Raw genomic sequence first — 16,681 nt, forward strand, 5'->3', positions numbered from 1 at the left:
CTGACGCTGACGGTAATGTTATTGTCTACAAAGCTCGACTTGTTGCGAAAGGTTTTCGACAAGTTCAAGGAGTTGACTACGATGAGACCTTCTCACCCGCAGCGATGCTTAAGTCCGTCCGAATCATGTTAGCAATTGCCGCATTTTATGATTATGAAATTTGGCAAATGGATGTCAAAACTGCATTCCTTAATGGATATCTTAAAGAAGAGTTGTATATAGTGCAACCAGAAGGTTTTGTCGATCCAAAAGGTGCTAACAAAGTGTGCAAGCTCCAGCGATCCATTTATGGACTGGTGCAAGCCTCTCAGAGTTGGAATATACACTTTGATAGTGTGATCAAAGCATATGGTTTTATATAGACTTTTGGAGAAGCCTGTATTTACAAGAAAGTGAGTGGGAGCTCTGTAGCATTTCTGATATTATATGTAGATGACATATTGTTGATCGGAAATGTTACTGAATTTCTGAATAGCATAAAAGGATACTTGAATAAGAATTTTTCAATGAAAGACCTCGGTGAAGCTGCTTATATATTGGGCATCAAGATCTATAGAGATAGATCAAGACGCTTAATTGGACTTTCACAACGCACATACCTTGACAAAGTTTTGAAGAAGTTCAAAATGGATCAAGCAAAGAAAGGGTTCTTGCCTGTGCTACAAGGTGTGAAGTTGAGTCAGACTCAATGCCCGACCATTGCAGATGATAGAGAGAAACTGAAAGTCATCACTACAAAAAATACACTTCCGTGATGATACATGTTTGTCACAGTAGGTCGCGTTTTTTGTCATGCATGTACATCCATGACAAATTTATGACAGAATCAAGATAGTCATACCTGTGTTGTCGTAGAAGTGTTCCATGACATTACCAAAATTATCATCACGGAAGTGTCCACTTCCATGACGATAAATCGCGCGTCACATAAGTGCTTTCGTCAAGGGTGACCGACACATGGCATCCACCGTAACGGAACGCCGTTAAGCTATCGGGTCAGGTTTTGGATCCGATAACCCGTTAACAGCCCCGACCAATGGGAAATTTCCACGTGTAAAATTCTTATTGGCCAGACGAAACACGTGTCAGCTCGTCAGTGGGTCAGATAGGCGCCTATGATACGTTGACACGTGGCACGGCCCAACAGAGGCCCATTCCTGTGAAAAGGCCAGCCCGTTTGACTTGGTCAAAAGGTGGCGGGCCGGCCCATGGAAAGCCTGTTAACGGCCTGTTCGCATATAGCCCATTTATAGCCCGCTAACCCAAGGCCCGTTACACCCTATCTGAATTAGGCCCAGTAGCGTCATCTGGGCCATCCAATATGATTCCAGCCTGTTTTCACTTCTGGCCCATGTATGGCCCATGACGTCTTTTGGCCCATATGAGGCCCTATGTAACTCTTGGCCTATTAACGGCCCGTGGTGAAACTGGCCCATAATGAACAGTGTATCACTTTACACCCATTAACGGCCCGTGGTGAAACTGGCCCGTAATGAACAGTGTATCACTTTATACCCATTAACGGCCCGTTATTCTGTTGGGCCGTTTCTAGCCCATGTTATCTTTCAGCCTTCTCAGAGCCCATTTATTCTTAGGCTCATTTCCAGCATTCGTTTACTTACGACCCATTACTGTCATTTTCTGCTTGTGGGCCAAATTCAACCCGTGGTTACAGTCGGCCCGTTTGTGGTCTGTTAATACGTTGGGCCGTTTTCATAGCGTCATCAAATACGGCCTATTAACAATGGCCCGTTACGGTCGGCCCATGAACGGACGATTCCAACTCTAGCCCATTTACGGCCATAATGCGGCCTGTTATTGGCCCATGTTTGGCCAATCGATCATACGACCCGTATAAGGCCCATTGATGATACGGCCTGTAGCCCATTGTTTCTACGGCCCGTAGAAGGCCTACTGTTTCTATGGCCCGTAGAAGGCCCACTGTTTCTACGGCCCGTAGGAGGCCCAGTGTCACTACAGTAAATATTAGCCCATGGTTATTGTGGCCTAGTTTTAAAAAATAGGTTATTTCAGCCACTAGTTAACCGCGAAAAAAGAACTGCAATGACTACAAGCAAACAAATAAACAATACAACAAGGAAATAAATAAGCAAGCAACTAACGCTAGGCTATCACGGCTATTACACATATTACATCCACTGGGCATCAAAGTTCGCCACCAGTGCAAATATAGGGAACAAAGCAGCATATCATATACACTGGCCGTCAAAATTGGCCACCAGTGCAAATAAACACGGCAGCAAAACAAGAGCATAACTGAAACAACTTCAGAAGAGCTTAAGAAACGTTATCCTGGGTATCCACCATGCTGGCAATAAGCTTAGCAAGCTGATTAGCTTTGTCCTATTTGGCGCTAAAATCCTCCAACGCTCGCTGTTGCACCAGAAAGTATGCATCTGAATGCTCCAGGGACTTCCGCAGTCCTTCCGCTTCTTGTCGCAGCACAACTGATTGATGTCTTTCAGCTTGTAGTTGAGACTCAAGAAACTGAACTGATTCAAAAAGTGAGTTTGAATAGCTTGTGCAAGAGGTAGTGGCCAGTAACTCCAAAACTAAACCAGGACAGGATGTGTCACTATCCTGAACCTTATCTGCATTACTTCCTTTACCATTGCTTAATAAGGCACTCTTCCCCAATATTCTGTCAGCATTCTAAAAGAAGAAACAAGCAGACACATAACAAGTTTAGCATGTACTAGTATATGAAACTCATTTCGGTGAACCAGTTCATTAGTAATGTGGACAGGATTAAACTACCAAGTCTTCTATTGCCAAGTACTAGTACATAATAAAAGCATCAAACAAACATATATCTATGTCCTATGGTAGCAATGGAGTCTTAAATTAGAACAGTTGTTCTTCAGGTTTAGGCACTTGTTCTACATGAACAGAGTACAGTAAGACGCAAGAATATAATACTTAAAATAGAAAATGAGCTCATAGAACTTACCACATTCTTGGTTCGGGACTAGTACAGAACAAGGCATTCCCAGTCATCGTCCAGTAAATGCGTCTCAGGAGAACGTAAGGGAATTTGATGAGTTTCTTTGCCGGTGAAGTATGATTTCTTCAGGTAATTCCGATACTGCCACCAAGCATTCTTGAAGATAGCAGAGGTATTAGCACATGTTACCTCATCCTAAGTTTCCAAATCGGTCCTTCTCTATGGAGAAAAATGGGAAAATTTGCTGTATTATAACCATCATGGAGGTAGGATGTATGGGACGAAACAAAGTAATTGCCATAAATAACATTACTTACACATAACTCCTGGACAAACACCTGCAACTGGCATTTTCCTTCATCTTCAATATAATATTTCCAAGATGGGAAGATACGCATATACGATTTAACAACATCAAATGCGATAGATGCTAAACTACGACTAGCTGGTTGTGCTTCCTCCACAGGAATAGGCGTACTAACTGCTGGAGTTGGGGTTCGCCGTGATAGTACTGGCCCTTTGGGCACTGGAGCTGCCTTACTAACTGCTCTTGTTTGGGAGCTCTGTGGTGGAGATGGTGTTGTGTCAACAGGAACTGGGTTACTATCGGCTGGGGTTGGGGTTAGATTGGGTGAAGCTGGTTCTCTGTCCATCTTAGTAGGGGTACAATCTGCGAGAGTTTGGGTTATGTGTGGTAGGGCTGGTTCTTGTGCATGTACAACCAGGGTGCTATCTCCACCAAGAGGTAGCACTGTTTTATTTGAAGACCGTGTTTTTAGTCCGCTAGATACTGGCATCACCCGCTCCAATTCAAATGGCTGATAAACAGGAAACATAGTTGAATGCACAAACATTGTATGAGAGACAGATGCAATAGATAGTGTGGAAAAAAGAGGGCATGAAATAGTTGACATGTATATTGTTTAACTAAAACGGATAGCATGACATAATTTCACATATATGATGTCTATCTAAACTGGATAGCATAGCATAACATAATTCAAAGATATGATGAATAACTAAACAGGATCGCATGACATAATTCACCTACATGTTATCTAAGTAATCAGGATCGCATCATTTAATTCACATATGTGATTTATATGCTAAACAGAGGGCATTCGATATGATGTCTGAACTAAGAACATGGTGTTGAATATTGTGTATATGATGTCTAAACTATGCAATGCAAGACACCGTATGCATGATATGAGCAGTATAACCGTGCCAAGTTAGAGCATACACCTCAGTGGGGGAATAGGACTGGTCATCTGTCTCTGAATCCATCTCTGAGGAGCTATCGGGACCCAACAAGAGATCTGCTTCGACAGGTAGCACTGTCTGCTCTGAAGGCCTTGTTTTCACTCCAGATTTTTCCATCTCCCACCCAAATGGCTGATTCACAGGAAGAGTAGTTTAATGTACAAACATTGTCGACAAATGGAAATGTAATGAAGAAAAGGATGGGCAAGATATCATTCAAATATATGATGCCTGGTTAAACAGGATGGCATTGCACATTTCACATATATTATGGCTGGCTAAAAGACACGAGACTGCATAATTCCCATATATGATATAGAAACTAAACAGGTGGCATTACAGAACATGTCTAAACTAAGCAGATGACATATATGATGTCAAAAGTAGGCACTGCAAGGCAACATATGCATGATATGACTAACATCATCATGCCAAGGTAGAGCAAACATCTTGGGGGGTAAATAGGAGTGGTCAGCAGCGTCCGAATCCGCCTCAGAACAGATATCTTCCTCTGGATTACAATCTGGAGAGGGGTGGGGAGGGTTTGCCATTGAACCCACCATGGAGCGATGTCTGCATGACATTGTATTGTCGCGCAAAACTCTTCTCTTTTTCTCTACATGTTCAGCATGACTGTGTACAATATCTGACATGCATACGAAAAAATATGGTGAGATTATGTAAGGAGAGCATGCAGAAATTTAGAGTGATGGTAACAACTAGTGGATTGATGTTTTTCCGTTGAACCAAAATAGCCCTAATGGATCGACGTGAATGTATATTAATAAGTGATGCAACAAGTGTACAACCTCTTTGCCGTAGCCGTGTCGACCTCAGCATCATTGGGTTGGTCGCTGAAGTAGTTGAGGCAGAGGTGGCTGTCGGAGGTGTGGAGGAAGATCTGAGGAATCTGTAGACGACGTCCAGGGCACTGCTCTGTTGTGATGGATCGTTCTGTCGTTGGAGTAGCTCCGGTGAGTCGTAGGACGTCAAGGCTGAAGCAGCACAAGACATACATCGTCAATCTCAAGTGGGATTCTTATAGCATCTCCAATAGATGATGTAAAATGGATGTAAAATTAACATCACCAAAAACCACCTTACTACAACAGATGAGGTAAAAACTGTTGACTCTGAACTTAACTGTCGAAACTGAAATTTACTGTGGAATCTGAATGCTACTGTCGAAACTGAACGCAATGGTAGCAGAGAGGCACTTGACATGTAGTTTAGGGAGGGCCTGCAGTTCATCTTCAACCTGCACCCCCCTGAGCCGCCAGCCACCACCGACCAAACCGCCGGCCCTAGCGCCGCCTCGCCGCCCCGAAACAACTCGCCACCACCGCCCCGGCCAGCCCTCTAGGCCCCCCGCCCCCACCCTGAACCCTAAGATAGATAGTGGGGTACCTCTCCGACGAGCCCCCGTCCCCACTGCGGGTGGTTCTTCCTTAACTTCGGCGAGGCCCCCCAACCCCTGAAAATCGACTGACCCAAAAGTCAATTCAGTCGACTGAAGTGTGGCTTAATCGGAGCAGAGCAGCAGCACGAGCGAGGGGGAGAGCAGCAGTAGCAACTGGGCGAGCGAGCGATCGAGTGAGAGCCGGAGCAGCAGCAGCAGATCCGGCTGGTATGGACGCCGCCGCCGAAGGGTCCTCGCACTGGGGGAGAGCCGCCATGGAGATGTCGCCCGCGACGCCGGCTTCAAGGTAGCCGCTCCATGGGGGTGCGGGATGGAGCACCGTCGACGCCGGGAGGTCAAGTTAAGGATAAGGTGCGATGCGATGAGTGTACAACCTCTTTGGTGGCACCGAGTAGGCCTCGGCTTCGTCCGAGGAGTCGGTGAGGATGCTGCGGTTCCGGTGGAGCAGGTTAAGGCGGCACTGTGGGGATGGAGCAGCCGCGATAGATGAGGCGATCGTCGGAGCAGCTCCTTGGAGGTGGAGGACGGGGCGGCTGAACCGGCGGGACGGCGAGATGGACGACGGATCCTCATCCAGGGAGGTGGACGAGGGACGTCGAGCTGTTGCGATGGACGACGTCATCGGGGAAGAGGCTCCGGCTGGGCAGCGGTGACGTGGCGGACGGAGGAGGTTGTGGTTTCGCGGCTGGAGCGGAGAGGTTATGGCGGCCTGGGATTTCAAATGGCGAAAAGGGGGTGATGGGAGGGGGTGAAGCATGACTTAGGAACACGCTTGTCCAAAATGTAGGGTGTGTTACAAAAGTACCCCCCACCGATTTGAACTAGCGGCCCTTTCGGCTCAGGGTTAGAAGGGGGATTTCGTGTGTCGGGATTTGGCAGCTGGAGGGAGTTTCCGCGCGCGTTGTAATTTCGGGATAGCAAGGTGCGGGTTGTGAAGGCGCCAGTTTTGGGAGCACGATATCTGAATTTTCGGGATATAACAAGATGCGGGTTGAATTTTAGGGACAAGCCTAACGTGTAGTAATATTGTACTTGTACGTACCAAATCAATTCGCACTTCCCTCAACCAAAAAGAAAACGAAAAAAATAAAACTATTCACACCACACAAAGAGAGAGTCTTGCCCCGTTTTACTATACAAATGCTATTCAAAGCTACTCCCTCCTTCCATCTATATAGGGCCTAATGCGTTTTTCGATGCTAACTTTGACCAAATATTAGAGCAATGATATATGACATGCAACTTACACAAAGCACACCGTTAAATTCGTCTGTGAAAGGTTCTTTCAATGATATAATTTTGACGTTGTGCATGTCATGTACTATTAATCTTGTCAATAGTCAAAGGCGGTCTTAAAAATCTCATTATGCCCTATATAGATGGAAGGAGGGAGTATGAATCCATATTATGTTCGATTAAATTTTTTTGCTTGCTGTATAATGCATGTAACGTACTCATACCAACATTTTAGTGCATTCCAAATGTCTATACTACCGCTGCAATTCGAACTAAATTTGAATTCGTTTCTCTATTTCAATAAGAATCTACAATCATGATTGTTGCCAACTTCAACCATCATAGTTTCCTTGCTATCTGCCAGATATAAATCAGACGGCCTATAATGCAGGATGGCAGGCACATCGTCATCAACAACTCCGTTTTTTTATAAGAGTAGAGATAAAATATATTAAATGTAGTATACCATGTTCATAACCACACCATGTGTATCACCGTTATATATATTCACACATCCGTCAGTTTGAAACACTATGATAAATTCTTCAAATATCCGAATTCGCTTTTTATAATGAAGTATATATGATCTCTATTCGTCTTTTACACCCACACAACCCTCTTATCTTTGTAGCTAGCGCTAACTTTCTCTTGTGCATGCACACACCCACATCCCTCTCACCCTCCCTCAGCATTCTCTAGCTCCATCGCGCAAATTCGTCTTTTCACTTTAGGTCGTTCACCCACGGTGTGTAGGCCCCCCAGCTCCTTCTTTACGGCACACATCAATCGATATGCCTCTCTAGCCAGGTGTGCCTAGCACAAACACAAGCTTCCCCTCTTCTCTTGTCACCGTCCATGCCTCACTCCCACCACTCTTTTCATCGTTCTCGTACTCGCACACTCCTCCCCCTCGATATAGTATGCCTCTCGTACCACCTCCTACATGCATCCCTCTCTCTCTATCCTTCTCCTCGTGCCTCATTCGCTTCTAACACACACATGCATGTATACCGATCGATCTCCCAACATATACCTAGATCGACTTTAACTACCCCCGATCGATCGACGTACCTCACAAGTTATGTCTCTCCTTTCTCTTACAAAGGGCGATTGATCTTCCTATGTAGTTACGTCTACTTACCACAGCCACATTGTCCCCCCCTCATCATTCGTGCATGCCTCCTGACCCGTCTCTCGCACGCACGTGCACAGACAACAAGCAGCCATCTCCTCTCTTATTGATATTGCGGGCGTGCCCTCCGTTTGTCTAGCAAGCCTATCCCACCATTTCTTAGAAGCAACTCCACTACCACCCCCTCCAACACTCTAGCTCTGTCTCTCTCCCAACCTTATTCATCTCTTGCACATATGCATGGATGCCGATCGATCTCCCTTAATACATGAGGTAGATTGATCTCCTTAATACATGAGGTAGGCCTCTCTCCTCCTCCACACATATACCAGCCATTGTACCTCTATAGTTAATTGGGCCTCCCTCTTCCCCCACCACACACCGATAGTCGAGCGCTGCAGGTAGGTATCCATGCCACAGAGACAAATTGCACATGTCCCATCTCACGTTCCAGTAGGCCAACCACTCTATATCTTTGACGTGGGCACACACAAATTCGATGGCACTCTTTATCGATCGCGCGCGCGCACACACACACACATCATCCCTCTCTTCGATTCCATGGACACCTCAAGCCGATGATACCTCCACTCTCTTCTCATGGATCGCCCCCTCTATATATATGTTATATCCAGGACTCTATTTCACACACATTGCATATGTTAAATTTTTTGATTGACCCCCCCCCCCACAAAAAAACTCTCAAGAACCCACACACTATATCTCTCTAGGTTTGTATCTCTCTCACACAACCCCACATAGGTGGTGTACGTATACAAGAAGAGAATAGGTGCACCGTGCACGTACTCACGCTTCGTGCCCGGCCACACCCGCGCGGGTACACGATGGAGCTCATTTCTTTACGAAATGGCAGCCCACGTGCTAATTTGACCGCCTGTAGCGGTTGTTTACCTAGGGAGGTCGTGTACCACGCGTGCACGAAACAAAGTTCGACTTGACGCGTTGCCGCGCTATTTTTAAATAAAGTTATAGCGCTCAATGGCACGTACACAGAATATAAAACGATTTTTATGGAGGAAAAGGTAGTCCGCTCTTCAGAGTATCTCACACAAGGCTCCGGTAGCCTCTCTCTCTCTCTCTCACCGTTGGTCACTGATCTGTCCGCATCCCGTCCTCCGGGGGAAAGGGAGTGCGGTGGCCTCTCTCTCTCATCGTTGGTCACTGATCCAGCCGCATCCCGTCCGCCGGGGGAAAGGGAGTGCGGCGGCCTCTCTCTTTCTCACCATTGGTCACTGATCCGGCCGCATCCCGTCCGCCGGGGGAAAGGGAGGAAGTGCATCGTTTTTCCATTCGACGGCGCCGAGGCAGCACGTCTTGATCTGCGGTACATGTTGTTCTCTCTGACCAAGCTCTGGCACGGCAGGGCCTACGCCACCTACTCGCAGATTCCGCCCGCCGCCGCTCACCTAGTTACATCCCGACGACCTCCAGGTATCCCCTCCGGCCTTGCTCCACTGCCCGTTTTCCCACGTCGCTGCATGTGGATCTTCCATAGTTCTTTGCCCAAAACGTAGCTCGTCCGGCGTACTTTCCATATTGCATTCTCGTCCTCACACCGTTTTAGACAAACACAACCGTGTTGTTATCTTCCCTTAGGACAAGGAATATGCTTCTTTTTTGTCGTCGCATGTGTCATCAACTGTTATTGGCTAGTAATTGTTTCCTTTCTACCTCTTTTTTGCAAACAGGGCTATCCATTTCACGTCGTTGCTATTGCGACCTTTTGGTGAACTGCACAAATCACTTTTTTCTTAAGAGTGTTTTGTGCAGTTGTACTAAAATGTCACACGGGCAACGTCTCTACATTTCAATGCGACTGCACAAAGGGAGATTGGTTTTGCTCTATCCTCCTCATCCAACTCCGAGCCTAATCTTCTCCAACTAGTTAGTCTTAAGAGAGACTGGAAAGGTGACCGGCTTCTATTTGTGTGTTTATTGTTTCATCAGCAATCCTCTATTATTGTAATCACACTTGATATCTTTGGAACAGGGACGCTCAGCTCTATTTTAATGGAACTGCACAAAGTGATCGGAATGTTACATGCTCCAGACAACTGCTTTTTCCACAACATGCCTTGTTGATTTAGATAGAGTTGGGGGGACGTTGCTGCCAATGAAAGCATGGATCAATTTTAATTTAACACCTTCTCACAACTTTGTCTTCAGTTGTGATGTAATTATTAGCTCTGATCTGCTAATAATTGACATACATTAGCAAGGAAGTTAGTTTTTTATTGTTTCCGAAAGAGCATCGGCAAGACACGCGAAACAAAAGCTGAAAGCTCACACCATTGTACAATTTCATGTCGCTGGAAAATTATTTGTATAGTACGTCAATTATGTAAACAAATGATGGAAGCTTGATAGCATTGCCAGAAGCCTCTTCATCATCCGGGTCCATGTGCCATGCACAAAATTATACTCCTTCGTATGTGTACTCCCTCCGTTCCTAAATATTCTATTCGTCTTAACAGAGATTTCAGCAAGTGACTACATACGGAGCAAAATGAGTGAATCTACACTATAAAATATGTCTATATACATCTGTATGTGCCAGTCCATTTGAAATCTCTAAAAAGACAAATATTTGAGTAGTCACTCGTTGAAATATCTAGAAAGAAAAATACTTCGGAGTATATTTAAGAACCGAGGGGGTAGTGCACAACCGCATGGGAGACTCAGCCCGGTCGTTGCGCCGCATTAATAGTGAGTAATGAGCATTCAAATCATAAGCCCCACCTTTCCCACTGTAAGTTGCTCTGAAAAAGCAACCATCAATACGCTCTTCTTTGAATCCGCTCATACTACTCCATCCGTCACTGTTTATACAGCGCGCTTCAGAAAAAAGAAAAAAATATATGTGGGACCAAGGCGACTAGCGATCGGCCTGAAAAATAGCATTGGTAGTTATAGCACGGCGTCTATTACTAGAGGGAATAATGCGTACACACATGCATGTAGTGCTTCCACCCCGGGTACACACATGCATGCACTCCGTAGTAGTACAGTACATGGAGAGAAAATTGTGGACTTGATTGTGGTTACCACGCCCTAATTAATTGAGCATTAAACCAAACGCGTCTAAAGTCTCTCTGGTGGTGGAAATGCATTGAGAGAAATGCATCATAATGAAGCGCGCCCTGTAAACTGTGACGGAGGGTGGAGTAGTATGAAGGTGCGGAACCAAGTGCGCGTACTACTGCGCTTGGCTCTTCGCCCCTTCGTGAAGTCAAACAATGATGGTACTCTGCATGTTGGGTACTACAGTGTATGCCTCTGACAATCTGACACCGAATGGACTGATGCATGTCCACCGAGGGTAGGTTGCATTAGTCAAAAGGCGTAAGCGAGCTTCACCTTGTCCTGCAAGCTTCTCCTCGTTCTGCGAGTTGACGGGACACACCAAAAAGTAGTGCTAGTCTATACGCCCTCCTTTCCGGTTAATATGGCTTAATCTTTTTTGCGGGTAAATGAGAGAGCTTTATTCATATATAAGCATTCTCAGGATGATCAGCCAAGACACTGGTCATTAGGAAGCGAGGTACCCCGTAAAAAAAGAAGTAGGAAGCGAGGTGTTTCATCAAGCCAGCTCTCGGCCACATTCAAAGTGCAGCAAGCACGATTCGCATGAAGATGCGCCGCAAGGTTTGCTGACCTGTTTACATGCTGAATAACAAAAAAAGAGGAAATATTACCGAGCGCTACTATTTGTAACAGGATATGAGCCAGAATTAAGAAAGAATTGTGGCGAGTGTTCCATGCAATCAACTTCCATTATCACATGCGAGAACCCTCGAAGAGAACCAAATGTGTTGAAGATTGCTTTATCACATTTTAAAATTATAATAAGAGTGCAAACACTCCTCCATCCGGTTCCTAGTACTAGTATAGTACGTACCTTTATGGACTATAGTAGTAGTACTAGTAAACTTTGCGCTTGGCTGTTCGGGAAGTCGAACAATAATAATTTATGGAAACAGCGATGCGTGTCTCCATACCCGGGCATGTCTTCCTCAATTTTAGTGGAACTGCACAAAATTGGATGGCCATTGTTGTTCCGCCTCACTGTCCTCTGCCACGTGGTTCTTCCTTCCTCGAGCTTGATTACTGAGAAGAAACAGACCACAGTGAGGATTTGTCGAACTTCTTAGGTGCCTCACCCAAACTTGATGCCAAATGGATGATGCATCACCACGATGACCTATCGATGCTCATGGTTGCGCCTCATGGTTGCGTCGGCTAGTGAAGCTGATCGATTTTCGACGAAAAACAAGTTGTCTTCCATCAGTGCTCTTTGCTTGTTACGCACAAAGATGATATCCTTCGTCAGTTCACCTTGGTTGCGTGGGAGACGCATTCGTCTTTCACGTTGGTGCAATTTTCGCTAGGGTTTTATGACAGGTGGGCCCAAAATGTGGCTGGCTCACCTGTCATACAGCCAAAAGCAGGTGCAGTGAAGGCACCAGAGCTCAGTCCGTACTACAGTAGTATATATATATATATATAAGCGGGAGGCTCAGCGCTTGTTCGCTAGGGTTTGCACTCTCCACACGCTCGCCGCACTACATATATGTTACACGCCGGAGGCTCAGCGTTCATTTGCTAGGGTTTGCTATATTCACAGTCTCTCACCCTCTCTTCACCAGATCTAAACAAGACTGCGTTGGCCTCTTGTCTCTCTCTCCCCCCTCACAGCTGGTGAAGGAGGCGTCCGTATCCCGTCGCACCGGGAAGGGGAGGAGGTGCAACGTTCACTCTATCGCCTTCGGCGAGGGAGGCAATCCACTGCCGGCTGCACTGTTCTCTTTCACCCAGCGCCTGTGCGGGAGGGCCACCGACCCCTTCTTCCTCGCTACCGTACGTAGTGTGGGCAGATCCAGCCTCCCGCCGCACGCCTTGCCACATCCCGACGACCCTAAGGTATAAGTTTCTTTGAAACCGTCGTTGCTCTACCTGCATGTTGATCTTTTTCGATCTGTAGTCAAATCTAGGTCTTGGTTCAAAGAGGAAAGAAGGGTGCGGTGGGCTGGAGCAAGAATCTAGGACGTGGTTCAATGAGGAAAGGAGGGGCGGAAAGTAGTATAGACTGGCTATCCAGCTGCTTTGTAGGTCAAAAAGGGAAAGAGGGGGTAACCCAGTACACACATTTGTAAGGAACCGATCTCTTTGTTGAAAAGGGAAAGAAACTGGGGGGTCGGGTAGTTTGTGCACGACTAGATTTGCTGCCCTCATATAGGAAGAAGGTTCAAAGAGAACAAATATGGGACCAGCGCATATATGTTGCTTGGCTACATATTCTGCATCACCCATTTATACGTATGGAAGCACATGGTGCTGGCATGTCCCATGCAGCTATTTTACTGTTGTTAATCTCAGAATTAACTACTGATCCATTTTAAAATAATTTCTCTGTTAATATGAATCAATGCAACCGTTTTAGAAATGCTACTGTCCTATACTTTGTTTTCCATCAAGATAAGGTAGATGCTTCTTTTTGTGGCCGCATGTTTCATCCTCCTTTATTGGCCAGTAATTGTTTTCTTTTTTGCCTCTTAAAACAGGGATATCTATTCAACTTGTTTCTATAGAAAACTTAAATGTCACACCAGCAACTTTGCTTGATTTCAGTGCAACTGCACAAAACTTGATTGGATTTCCTATTCGTGTTGGTAGATTCGTATTTTATGTTGGTCGTCTCATGAAAGGTCAGTACAGGCCTTCATCCACATGATTGTGCAGTGTGCTTTGAGATGTTGTGCTACTTGTATTGGTACTGTTTTAAATAAATGATGAATTGAAGCTATTGTATTGCTGTCTTTTCCCATTAAGTAGTGAACAAAAATGGGACCAACCCAGACATGATGCTTGTTGCTTTGTTACAACAAATTCAGCATCACCCCCTTTATAAGCTTTGTCGTTCTTTATACATGTTGAAACAAGGCATTGTTAAGATAATGTCTCAGTCAATATGAATGAATCACACTGATGGAGAATTGCTACTCTCCTGCTTTGTTTCCCATTAAGATAAAGTAGATCAGTAGATGCTTTTCTTCTGGGAGTACAAGTCATCAACCATTAGTAATTGTTTCCCTTATACCTATTGTTGCTTACAGGGATATCAAAATTAAAGCTCGGTTTTATTCCGACTTCGATTTTAGTTGAACTACACAAAATGAGCCAATGTGTAAGGCAAACTGCTGCATTACTGGGTCTAGTTGGTCGTTCCACTTTGCAGAAAGAAGCAGTCACTGTTTGCGCTACATTACAGAAGGAATGACCGAGAAGCTTTACAGAGTATTATTAGACACCGGTGACATGACTAGTCTGCAGAGACCATTGGCAATTTAACAACACGTGGAGTGCCCTGGGCAAAAAGTGCCCAAACAAGTACAAAAGCTATGATAGGACTCCACGGTCATAGGCCTTACATATTTGGAATGGGAAAAGCATGTCAAAGTTTAATCATTGATGTTAGCAAGAAGATGTTAGTTTAATATATTGGAATTGGAAAACCTTGTCAAAATTTGCTCATTGATGTTAGCCAGAAGACATGCATTTGATATTTTTGAGTGGGACGCCCTTGCTGTGAGTAGCGTCGAGTGTTTTTTCCTATTCGTGTGTTCAGTTTAGAAGTAAATAGTTACTCTGCTGAGATATTCCTGTGTTAAGAGTTTGTTCTGAATATTGTCTATGTAATGCGAGGCCTTGTGTTTGATTGCAAAGTTGAGCTTGGAATGTTGTGGCATGCGACATCACAAGCTGTTCACCGTGCCTCCTAAGAATAATGCTTCGTATTGCTTTGCATGTCGATCTAATGCCAGTGATTTGCTTGTTAAGAAGACCATCCTCTTCTGTTGTTTCCGTGCTTAAGAAGTTCATCGTCTGATGTTTCATTCATAGCCTATACGACAAGTCGGGTAGGTTAGCCGTGAAACCATATGATCTTCTGACCAACTCATGATATTAGGCCGTGATTGGATCGTCGTTTTCCAACCAAAACCGCTTGTAAAACAGACGCTTGTAAATTAAAGCAGATGGTCTCGGGCGAAGGCGCTAGGTTGGTCGATTTCGACTAGTAAAATATCGGAAGTACTTGACACACGATAAAAACGCTGAACGACACTCGAACGATTGCTAATCCAGCCGTTAGCTGTTGTTTCAGCCTTGCCCATGGATGGCATGATACGCACGTCATGCATGTATCGTCTGGTAATGTCGTCCATATAGCAGTGCTCGTAAAATATACACTGGTCTCTCAAATTACACGCGTAACCCGTCGGTTTTACTTACAGACCTCGGCCCCTCGGTTTCATTATGCCTGTATTTCACGCGTTGTTTTCGATGACGAGTAAATTACACTTGTATGTTAATACAGGTTTGAAATAAAGCAGAGCTCCCAAGTGCGGCCTTACAGTTTCATGCCTCCTCAGTTTCTCGAAGGTGCTCATAGGTGTCCGATGATCCTGACTTCCTGAATGAGTAGCGGGTGCTGTATCAGACCATCCGTAGGGCCCGCGAGGCCCTCTCTATTGTCCTTCGAGTTGTTGCGCTCGCCGTGGCGCCGAGCATTGTTAACATCGTCAATGAAAATGAGGATTTAGGAGATGACTTTATTTTTACTGGATGACACTAGGGACCCACTAGGGCCATAGCCGTACATACGCAAGTGCCTCCTTATTATGTACAACTATTTTTTTGCTTTCTCCTGGTTTCCTGACATCACGGTCCCACACCATTGTCAACCTATGTAGTCAATATAAACGAGAGAATTGCACAAGGTGCGTCCGACAGCTGGGACCAAGCAGCTCGAGCAGTATTTGTGTTTTTGAGGCGTGAGCACTGCAGAGTATTTATTGGCGATGATTTCGTTGTTGTTCAGAGGAGAGCAGGGTATTAACTGGGCGGGCTGTGGCCCGTCTAGCCCAGGCCAGATATCCAGCCCAGATACTAATTTTTTCAAGATGAAAATGGCTAGCCCAACTATACATCTTTTTGAGGAATACCCAGGCAAGGTCAACTTGTTATTCTCCGCCCCGCTGGGCTGCAAATCTTTCCTAGTAGGGATGCATTAGGCTTAACAGGAAAATGGTCTTTAAAAAATGATAAATGGGATGTAATTATAAAAAATGGGCAGTAACTATAAAAAATGCACCAAACATGAAATTAGTTTATAAAATATTATTTATGGATTTTGAAAATCTTAAATTTTCATTGTTGCGCGCGCAATATTTCGTTGGATTTTTACGTAATATAAATTTATATTTAATCTGACTAGAAATTTCGGGATAAAAATATTTCAGAGCCCATCAAAATGTGGGAAATTTTATTGAATTCTGTCTTGAACGGTTGGTTGAAATTATTAATCATTGTCCTAGCTAGAAAATGGTATGTACTTTTAACAAACTGTAAATGGGCTATTGTAAATTCCATTAGAATTCCAAAATGGGTTGTACATTCTTACAAAACGCAAATGGGCTATAAGTTCTCTGCCACACACTTGTGGGCCTACTAAGTGACGCGTCCCCTAAAAAAATAAGTTGACGCGTATGCAAGGCTTTGCCAACTTATTATAGTCAACACACAGTTCTAGCAGCAGCGGCCGTTGGATGTCTATCCAACGGATGTCATGCTTCTTCTTCAATCT

Source organism: Triticum urartu, chromosome 7A (genome assembly GCF_056163025.1).
Source record: "Triticum urartu cultivar PI428250 chromosome 7A, HENAU_Tu73, whole genome shotgun sequence".
In the NCBI taxonomy this organism is placed as follows: Eukaryota; Viridiplantae; Streptophyta; class Magnoliopsida; order Poales; family Poaceae; genus Triticum; species Triticum urartu.